The sequence below is a fragment of the Oncorhynchus mykiss genome, chromosome 24 (genome assembly GCF_013265735.2).
Source record: "Oncorhynchus mykiss isolate Arlee chromosome 24, USDA_OmykA_1.1, whole genome shotgun sequence".
NCBI classification, from domain to species: Eukaryota; Metazoa; Chordata; class Actinopteri; order Salmoniformes; family Salmonidae; genus Oncorhynchus; species Oncorhynchus mykiss.
In genome coordinates, this window is record NC_048588.1 from 23,476,519 (window position 1) to 23,487,039 (window position 10,521).

General features: G+C 41.0%; 1 protein-coding gene across 3 annotated transcripts in view; it reads right to left on the reverse strand.

The window, feature by feature from the left end:
- The window catches only part of LOC110504044 (galactosylgalactosylxylosylprotein 3-beta-glucuronosyltransferase 1), a 127,011-nt gene that overhangs the window by 64,340 nt on the left and 52,150 nt on the right, over positions 1–10,521 (reverse strand). The gene's annotated exons all lie outside the window — the stretch shown is intronic.

The window sequence follows — 10,521 nt, forward strand, 5'->3', positions numbered from 1 at the left end:
TTGCGATATTTGTAAATTATTTTGTATCCTACCAACGGGACATCAAAAACTGTAATATCCTATGTTTCACGGAATCGTGGCTGAATGACGACATGGATATTCAGGTAATGGGATACACGCTGCACCGGCAAGATAGAACAGCACACTGGGGGGGGGGGGGGGGGGTTCTGTGCATATCTGTAAACAACAGTTGGTGCACGAAATCTAAAGAGTCTCTAGATTTTGCTCGCCTGAAATAGAGTATGTTGTGATACATTTCAGGCCACACTACTTGCCTAGAGAGTTCTCAGCTATACTTTTTGTGGCTGTTTATTTACCACCACAATCAGATGTGGGCACTAAGACCGCACTCAGTCAACTGTACAAGGAAATAAGCAAACAGGAAACCATTCACCCAGAGCGGCGCTCCTAGTGGCTGGGGACTTTAATGCAGGGAAACTTAAATCAGTTCTACCAAATCTCTATCAACATGTTAAATGTGCAACCAGAGGAAAAAAAATTCTAGATGTACTCCACACACAGAGACGCATAGAAAGCTCTCCCTCGCCCTCCATTTGATAAATCCGACCACAACTCTATCCTCCTGATTCCTGGTTACAAGCAAAAATTAAAGCAGGTAGCACCAGTGACTCGGTCTATAAAAAAATGGTCAGATGAAGCAGATGCTAAACTACAGGACTGTTTTGCTATCATAGACTGGAACATGTTCCGGGATTCTTCCGATGACATTGAGGAATACACCACATCAGTCACTGGCTTTATCAATAAGTGCATTGAGGACGTCGTCCCACGCAGTGACTGTACGTACTTACCCCAACCAGAAGCCATGGATTACAGGCAACATTCGCACTGACCTAAAGGGTAGAGCTGCCGCTTTCAGGGTGCGGGACTTTAACCCAGAAGATTACAAGAAATCCCGCTATGACCTGCGACGAACCATAAACAGGCAAAGCGTCAATGCAGGGCTAAGATTGAATCATACGACACCGGCTCCGATGCTCATCGGATGTGCCAGGGCTTGCAAACTATTACAGACTACAAAGGGAAGCACAGCCGCGAGCTGCCCAGTGACATGAGCCTACCAGATGAGCTAAATCACTTCTATGCTCGCTTCGAGGCAAGCAACACTGAGGCATGCATGAGAGCATCAGCTGTTCCGGATGACTGTGTGATCACGCTCTCCGTAGCCGACGTGAGTAAGACGTTTAACAGGTCGACATACACAAGGCTACGGGGCCAGACGGATTACCAGGACGTGTGCTCCGGGCATGTGCTGACCAACTGGCAGGTGTCTTCACTGACATTTTCAACATGTCCCTGACTGAGTCTGTAATACCAACATGCTTCAAGCAGACCACCATAGTCCCTGTGCCCAAGAACACAAAGGCAACCTGCCTAAATGACTACAGACCCGTAGCACTCACGTCTGTAGCCATGAAGTGCTTTGAAAGGCTGGTAATGGCTCACATCAACACCATTACCCCAGAAACCCTAGACCCACTCCAATTTGCATACCACCCAAACAGATCCACAGATGATGCAATCTCTATTGCACTCCACACTGCCCTTTCCCACCTGGACAAAAGGAACACCTATATGAGAATGCTATTCATTGACTACAGCTCAGTGTTCAACACCATAGTACCCTCAAAGCTCATCACTAAGCTAAGGAACCTGGGACTAAAAACCTCCCTCTGCAACTGGATACTGGACTTCCTGACGGCTCGCCCCCAGGTGGTGAGGGTAGGTAGCAACACATCTGCTACACTGATCCTCAACACTGGAGCTCCCCAGGGGTGTGTGCTTAGTCCCCTCCTATACTCCCTGTTCACCCACGACTGCATGGCCAGGCACGAGTCCAACACCATCATTAAGTTTGCAGACGACACAACAGTGACCACCGAGAACGACAAGACAGCCTATAGGGAGGAGGTCAGATACCTGGCCGGGTGGTGCCAGAATAACAACCTATCCCGCACGAGTCCAACACCAACATTAAGTTTGCAGACGACACAACAGTGATCACCGACAACTACGAGACAGCCTATAGGGAGGAGGTCAGATACCTGGCCGGGTGGTGCCAGAATAACAACCTATCCCTCAACGTAACCAAGACTCAGGAAAAGGAGCACCGAGCACGTCCCCATTCTCATCGACGGGGCTGTAGTGGAGTAGGTTGAGAGCTTCAAATTCCTTGGTGTCCACATCAACAACAAACTAGAATGGTCCAAACACACCAAGACAGTCGTGAAGAGGGCACAACAAAGCCTATTTCCCCTCAGGAAACTAAAAAGATTTGGCATGGGTCCTGAGATCCTCACAAGGTTCTACAGATGCAACATCGAGAGCATTCTGACCGGTTGCATCACTGCCTGGTACTGCAACAGCTCGGCATCTGACCGTAATGCGCTACAGAGGGTAGTGCGTACGGCTCAGTAGATCACTGGGGACATGTTTCCTACCATCCAGGACCTCTACACCAGGCGGTGTCTGAGGAAGGCCCTAAAAATGGTCAAAAACCCCAGCCACCCCATTCATAGACTGTTCTCTCTACTACCGCATGGCAAGCGGTACCGGAGAGCCAAGTCCAGGATCAAAAGGCTTCTCAAAAGTTTTTACCCCCAAGCCATAAGACTTCTGAACAGGTAACCAATTGTTACCTGGACTATTCGCATTGTGTGCCTTCCCCAACCCCTCTTTTACGCTGCTGCTACTTTCTGTTTATCTTATATGCATAATCACTTTAACCATACATCCATGTACATACTATCTCAATTGGCCTGACCAACCAGTGCTCCCGCACATTGGCTAACTGGGCTATATGCATTGTGTCCCACCTCCCGCCAACCCCTCCTTTGATGCTACTGCTACTCTCTGTTCATCATGTATGCATAGTCACTTTAATAATGCACACCTTAATATGACATTCCTGGGAGTGTGTAAACCTGTACTTGTTATATTTTTGTGTGTTTTTTATAGTTATGTTCTTGAAAATGTATCAATTGCCCTATTGTGGACACCATCTAAATGACCTCCAGCTTCCTAGCTGAATGTGTGTCTTTTCTCTTGCATTTCAAAGATGATCGTACAAAAAAAATTGTCGTCTTTAACTTTGTATTTTCTTTTACCAGATCTAATGTGTTATATTTTCCTACATTCCTTTCAAATGGTATAAATAATATGCATATCCTTGCTTCAATGCCTGAGCTAAAGGCAGTTAGATTTGGGTATGTCATTTTAGGTGAAAAAAAAGGGGCTGATCTTTACTGACTTGCCTAGTTAAATAAAGGTTAAATTATTATACATGTTACAATTTTGTAATGTGTTTTGTTTGGTAAATTGTTTTGTAAATATTCATTCACATTGGTGGTTCGTCTAAATAAACAATGAATTATTTAAATCAATATTGTCAATATTTGTATTATTAAAATATTGTTATATAATGGAGAGAGGGTGTACAGGGTCGATTGCCACACCCCCTTAAGCCATTAGGCACCCCCTTTCCCCAATACGCAAGGCCACATGGCACACCCCCTTTCCCCATTTGGCACGGCTGCATGGCTCACCCCCAATATCAAGGTGTGTATGGGCCTATCTATATAATGAATATGAATTTTATTAAATTATTAAATAATAAAGCATTAGAGTTTTAAGAATTGTGTGTGTTCAATTATTTGTGACATTGTGGCATTTAAAGCATATCAAAGTTGGAAGCAATAGTATTTGAAGCAAAAGCATGTGAAGCAAAAGCTTACCCGCACCGTTTCGTGCTGCTCTGAGACAAGCATGGGGACTGTTCTTGATAAATCAATGAGATATTTTTTCACTGAATCTCCGTTTGGGTATTGGTTAGACTATAATTGTCACATTCAGACCTTTATTTCCCTTGTTTTGTATTCATTATTTAGTATGGTCAAGGTGTGAGTTGTGGTGGGCAGTTTATGTTTGATTTTGGGGATTTCTATGTTTCGGCCTAGTATGGTTCTCAATCAGAGGCAGGTGTCATTAGTTGTCTCTGACTGAGAATCATACTTAGGTAGCCTGGGTTGCACTGTTTGTTTGTGGGTGATTGTCTATGTTGATTGCTTGTTTCAGTACAGTTCTCATTAGCTTCACGGTTGTTATTGTTTTTTGTATAGTGTTTCAGTGTTCAGTGTTTTCTTTATTAAAATTAATGATGAACACATACCACGCCGCATTTTGGTCCTCCGATCCTTCTCGCCTCTCCTCTTCAGATGAAGAGGAGGACGACCGTGACAATAATTAGGGTGTGGAAATGTTACAATCTTAGCACATGTTGTACAGCGCCACACAGCGGAAACCCTGCGTTTTATTTTCTTGGAATAGAAACACCATAATATTAATCAAATGAATTAAGCAACATTTGTTAAAATCAATCCCATATACTATGTTCTGACAAAAAAAGGTTTTAAATTCTCTAGTACAGACAATATTGAAGACTGTCAAATGCTTCACAAAGATGCCCTCTTGTGGTCAAACTAGCACTAACTAGCATTAATGGCAACATGGGCTGACAATTAAATAAGTTGCCATAGAATTCTGTGGTGTGCCGCAATATGACACAACTGTTACAGGATGAACCACTGTATGTGCACATGTGTGCATTTGAATGAGAGTGTGTGTATATGTACAAACAACTGCACTGCATAAGCCTCAGGCAAACCGGCATTAGCTGTAACAACATTGCCCCTCAGTGTCATTCAAACATACTTTTTGTTATGTTTTATTTTTTAAACTTTTATCTTTGACCGTCCTTCTAACCTCCGCCCAGCAACTCCACTCCCACTTGTCTCCAATTCCACATCTCAACCCTCAGCTTCCCTCAGCCCATCCCACCTATCTATCTCTGCTGGCCACCCTCTTTAGATTTCTACATGTCATAATATGTATCTTTTAACTATGCTGTGATGTTTAACACACAATTTCAATCTATCTAATCAAACAGAATCCACAGATTGCAAGTTGAAGATTAATACATTTACTAAGAAAATTAGTAATTGACTGACCCGGTCTCTCCAGATCTCCCAAAAGTACGATTTCTAGGGTCAATTTTAGTTCAATGTTATGCATTTCCATCCATTCCTGAACCTAAGACCAGAAACAGTCTACCTGAGGTCAATACCAAAATGAATGGTCTATTGATTCTGTATCCTCACAACAAAATCTGCAGAGCTGACGTAGTTTCAAGCCTTTATGTTGAAGAATACCCGTAAGCGGCTACATTGTGCAAGTGGTCACCTGATGGCCCTCAGAGTGATTCTTGCGTAAATTACAGAGGTAGCCATTTTTCCTCTCGCTCCTACTGAAAAACCAATTGTGCCGGTGGATATATTATCGAATAGATATTTGAAAAACACCTTGAGGATTGATTATAAACAACGTTTGCCATGTTTCTGTCGATATTATGGAGCTAATTTGGAATATTTTTCGGCGTTGTCGTGACCGCAATTTCCGGTCGATTTCTCAGCCAAACGTGAAGAACAAATGGAGTTATTTCGCCTACAAAAATACTATTTTTGGAAAAAAGGAACATTTGCTATCTAACTGGGAGTCTCGTGAGTGAAAACATCCAAAGCTCATCAAAGGTAAACGATTTAATTTGATTGCTTTTCTGATTTTCGTGACCAAGTTACCTGCTGCTAGCTGGACATAATGCTATGCTAGGCTATCAATAAACTTACATAAATGCTTGTCTTGCTTTGGCTGTAAAGCTAAATCTGAGATGACAGGGTGATTAACAAAAGGCTAAGCTGTGTTTCAATATATTTAACTTGTGATTTTCATGAATAGGAATATTTTCTAGTAATATTTATGTCCGTTGTGTTATGCTAATTAGTGTCAGATGATGACAATGATCCCGTTCACGGGATGGGAGTTACAACAAGTTAAAAAAAGAGATACTTTGAAAAAAGTATTGTTTTAAATGAATCAAAAATGAGACATGGCAATCTGCACATGGCAAAAAGGACATTCTTAAACAATAAATGAGCTTTTCTTAGTAATCTACTTTAGAATAAAACTTTTGAATATGTGAAGCTTTTAGAGAAAGGTTTAGGGCTTTTATATTTAATAATCTCAACCCACCCAATTCATATTCATTATATAGGTAGGCACGCCTTATCTGGTCTGGTTTAGTGTCCCAGATAAAGCTCATATGATTTGAAAAACGAATCATCAGGAGTAGGCAGCGCCATAAGTAAGTGAGTAAACTGAGATATGACTAAGGAAGAGAGATACTTTGAAATCAGGGTAATATTTCAATAATTATGGTTGCAGGATCTTGTCTATTTTTTACATGTTTTCTATTGAAATTCATTGTGGAGAGCTCATTTATATATTTTATTATATGAATACCAGTATGTCTACTTCACTGTCAGTCCATTTTATAAGTAAACTGCAGGGTAATGTAAAAGTTGTATTTTTTTAAGATGCCAATACGTAATATTGTACACAGGCGTAGAAAAGTTATTTAGATCTTCAATGTGACATTGCAGGGCTCTAGCTTGTGGACTTAATATAAAACTTGAGTCAACGGCATACATGGACACCTTTGTTTTGAAACCTTTGATCTGATTTTAATAGCTAGCATTTCAATGGCCATATCGAATAGATATGGTGACAGCAGACACCCTTGTTTAACTCCTCTTGACAAAACTCAAAACTCTGAGAAGTAGCCGTTATTTACTATTTTACACCTGGGGTTGCTATAGATGACTTATACCAATTTTATAAGAGAATCATCAAATTGAAAAAATCCAGGCATTTCTAAATAAAATCCAGTCTTACTTTATCAAATGCCTTTTCAAAATCCGCTATAAATACCAGGCCTGGATTCTAAGATGTTCCATGATGTTCTATTATTTATAGTAGTTGTCATATATTAACTCCAATGTATCGTCCATGTAAAAAACTTGTCTTATCAGGATGAACAATACCTGGTAAAACCAATGTAGAATGTGTTTGTCTGCTTGATTTAGAATGTGTTTGTCTGTTTGATTTCAATGTGTGTGTCTGCTTGATTTACAATGTATTTGTCTGCATGATTTCAATGAGTTTATTATTCACTTCTGCCATTTGTTTAATGAGAGGCGGTGAGAGGACGTCTTCTGTTAGTAAGGTTTCATAAAATAAAACAAATATTACGGGAAGGTTCTTTTGCATACAGTAATGCACTCAGGTAAAATATGCTTTTCATAAACAATACTGTGATAGATGAATTATTTGTATTGATATGTCAAAGTCCAACGTGTCGTCAAACTAAAAGCCAAAGTCAAAGCAATTTAAGCATTACGCTGATCTGAAGTCAAATCCAATAATATCCATAATCGGATGGCTTTGCTGTGAGTGGGTGCCACAAAATGTAATTAAAAGGTGTGTGTGAGCTTTCTCTCTAAACAAAGCTGAACTTGCATTGCAGGCAATAAATCGACTGTGATTATTTAATTTCTCCTCACTACCCCGAGGACTCAGGAAAAATCAATAACATATGCAAACATCCAACCAAACAAGATTTGCAAATCGGACTCCATAAAACAAACGCAGAGCTAAACCAAACAGAGAAACTCACTTGTGCGATAAGTATTAGTCCGGGAATTTAAACATTTTTACAGATTCTGTTTCATTTCGGCATGGGCGGTTTAAGCTACCGAATGAAAGTCAGAAATGAATAATTTAGCTAACATGGTGTGTGTGTGTGTGTGTGTGTGTGTGTGTGTGTGTGTGTGTGTGTGTGTGTGTGTGTGTGTGTGTGTGTGTGTGTGTGTGTGTGTGTGTGTGTGTGTGTGTGTGTGTGTGTGTGTGGGGGGGGGGGGGGGGGGGGGGTTTCTCTTCATGTGTGAAGGACTCATTTGGTCCGGCCCAGGATTGCTGTGGCAGTTAGAAACATTAACGTTTCACACTTCCTTGGCCTTTTAAAACTGAGAATAAAATTAAGAGAATCCATCTTTTACTGGGAGCACTTCACCTCAGTCATCCATGTAACTCCTCCCTTCCTACCGTGAGTCACTTGAAAACTGGGGGCTTGATTAGATGGGGAAATATAATGGATGTAGTTATTTATAAGGTGTGAAAATTAGTTGTCAAATAGCACTAGAGAGTCCAGTGCTGTCACCAATGGAAAGGATGGGGAGGAATACCAAAAACCAGGAGTGACAGGAAAAATACAGTTTACACAACCACAGTACAACTGAGGGCCTCACTTTCACCATATTTTGTAACAGAGAAAGAGAGAGAGGGCAAGAGAAAGAGGGCAAGGTCCCTGTCATGTTTGAATTCAGCCATCTGCCCAGTCACATTTTTGTTGAGGTAAAAAACATATAATTCTAAGCCCTCTTCCTCTATGTCTGCACGTAAAAGGTTTATTTTCTTATCTTTAAAGTAAGGAGAAAAGAGACAGGGGTAAATACAGCTGAATGCCCAAAGAGATGGGAAAAAGGGCTGTTTTAACAGGGCAACAGATGTACAGTTGAAGTCGGAAGTTTACATAAACTAAGGTTGGCGACATTAAAACTTGTTTTTCAACCACTCCACTAATTACTTGTTAACAAACTATAGTTTGGCAAGTTGGTTAGGACATCTACTTTGTGCATGAAACAAATAATTTTTCCAACAATTATTTACAGACATATTATTTGACTTATAATTCACTGTATCACAATTACATTGGGTCAGAAGTTTACACACAATAAATTGACTGTGCCATTAAACAGCTTGTAAAATTCAAGAAAATTATGTCATGGTTTTAGAAGCTTCTGATAGGCTAATTGACATAATGAGTCAATTGGAGATGTACCTGTGGATGTATTTCAAGGCCTACCTTCACACTCAGTGCGTCTTCGCTTGATATCATGGGAAAATCGAAATAAATCAGCCAAGACCTCAAAAAAAGTCTGGTTCATCCTTGGGAGCAATTTCCAAACACCTGAAGGTACCACGTTCATCGGTACAAGCAATAGTACGCAAGTATAAACACCATGGGACCACGCAGCCATCATACTGCTCAGGAAGGAGACACGTTCTGCCTCCTAGAGATGAACATACTTTGTTATGAAAAGTGCAAATAAATCCCAGAACAACAGCAAAGGACCTTGTGAAGATGCTGGAGGAAACAGGTACAAAAGTATCCATATCCACAGTAAAACAATTCCTATATCGATATAACCGGAAAGGCCACTCGGCAAGGAAGAAGCCATTGCTCCAAAACCACCGTAAAAAAGCCAGACTACCGTTTGCAACTGCACATGGGGAAAAATATCTTATTTTTTGAAGAAATGTCCTCTGATCTGATGAAACAAAAATAGAACTGTTTGGCCATAATGACCATCGTTCTGTTTTGTGGAAAAAGGGGGAGGCTTGGAAGCCGAAGAACATCATCCCAACCATGAAGCACAGGGGTGGCAGAATCATGTTGTGGGGGTGCTTTGCTGCAGGAGGGACTGGTGCACTTCACAAAATAGATGGCATCATGAAGCAGGAAAATTGAGAAATTGAAGCAACATCTTAAGACATCAGTCAGGAAGTTAAAGCTTGGTTGCAAATGGGTCTTCCAAATGGATAATGACCCCAAGCAAACTTCCAAAGTTGTGGTAAAATGGCTTAAGGACCACAAAGTCAAGGTATTGGAGTGGCCATCACAAAGCCCTGACCTCAATCCTATAGAACATTTGTGGGCAGAATTGAAAAAGTGTTGTAGGAGGCCTACAAACCTGACTCAGTTACACCAGCTCTGTCAGGACGAATGGGTCAAAATTCACCCAACTTATTATGGGAAGCTTGTGGAAGGCTACCCAACATGTTTGACCCAAGTTAAACAATTTAAAGGCAATGCTACCAAATACTAATTGAGTGTATGTAAACCTCTGACCCACTGGGAATGTGATGAAAGAAAAAAAAGCTTAAATAAATAATTCTCTCTACTTTTATTCTGACATTTCACATTCTTAAAATAAAGTGGGGATCCTAACTGACCTAAGACAGAGCATTTTTACTAGGATTAAATGTCAGGAATTGTGAAAAAATGAGTTTAAATGTATTTGGCTAAGGTGTATGTAAACTTCCGACTTCAACCGTAGCTGCAAAGTGTTTAAGGTAGCTTCAGGACAGACATGGGCAGGCAGGCTGAGCTTTGAGTGGGAAAGAGCCTCTCTCTTTTAGCTTGTGAGACAAAGAGCCTAACGTCCATTCACACTGTTCACTGGTTATGTGGTGGAAAGAGCTCCAGGGATGTGGTGCATTCCAGCTGTCCTGGTTACGCTGTGCACTCGTGCTACACCTCTGTCTCCAGGCCCTGGGCCTTTGTAGTATATGGCTGAAGGGAGAGAGGGAGGCCATGCATGATGACGGGTTCGTTGTTTCTTTTTCCCTGGCTCCTTCCATAAGGTAAGTACATACAGTAAGTGTTGAGAATGTACTCTGTTACGTTCCCCAGTTTCTGTGTTGTTGTGGGTTTGTATGTATGTGTGTGTATTTCAGGATGGCTTCCTGGATTCCAAGCAGCAGATT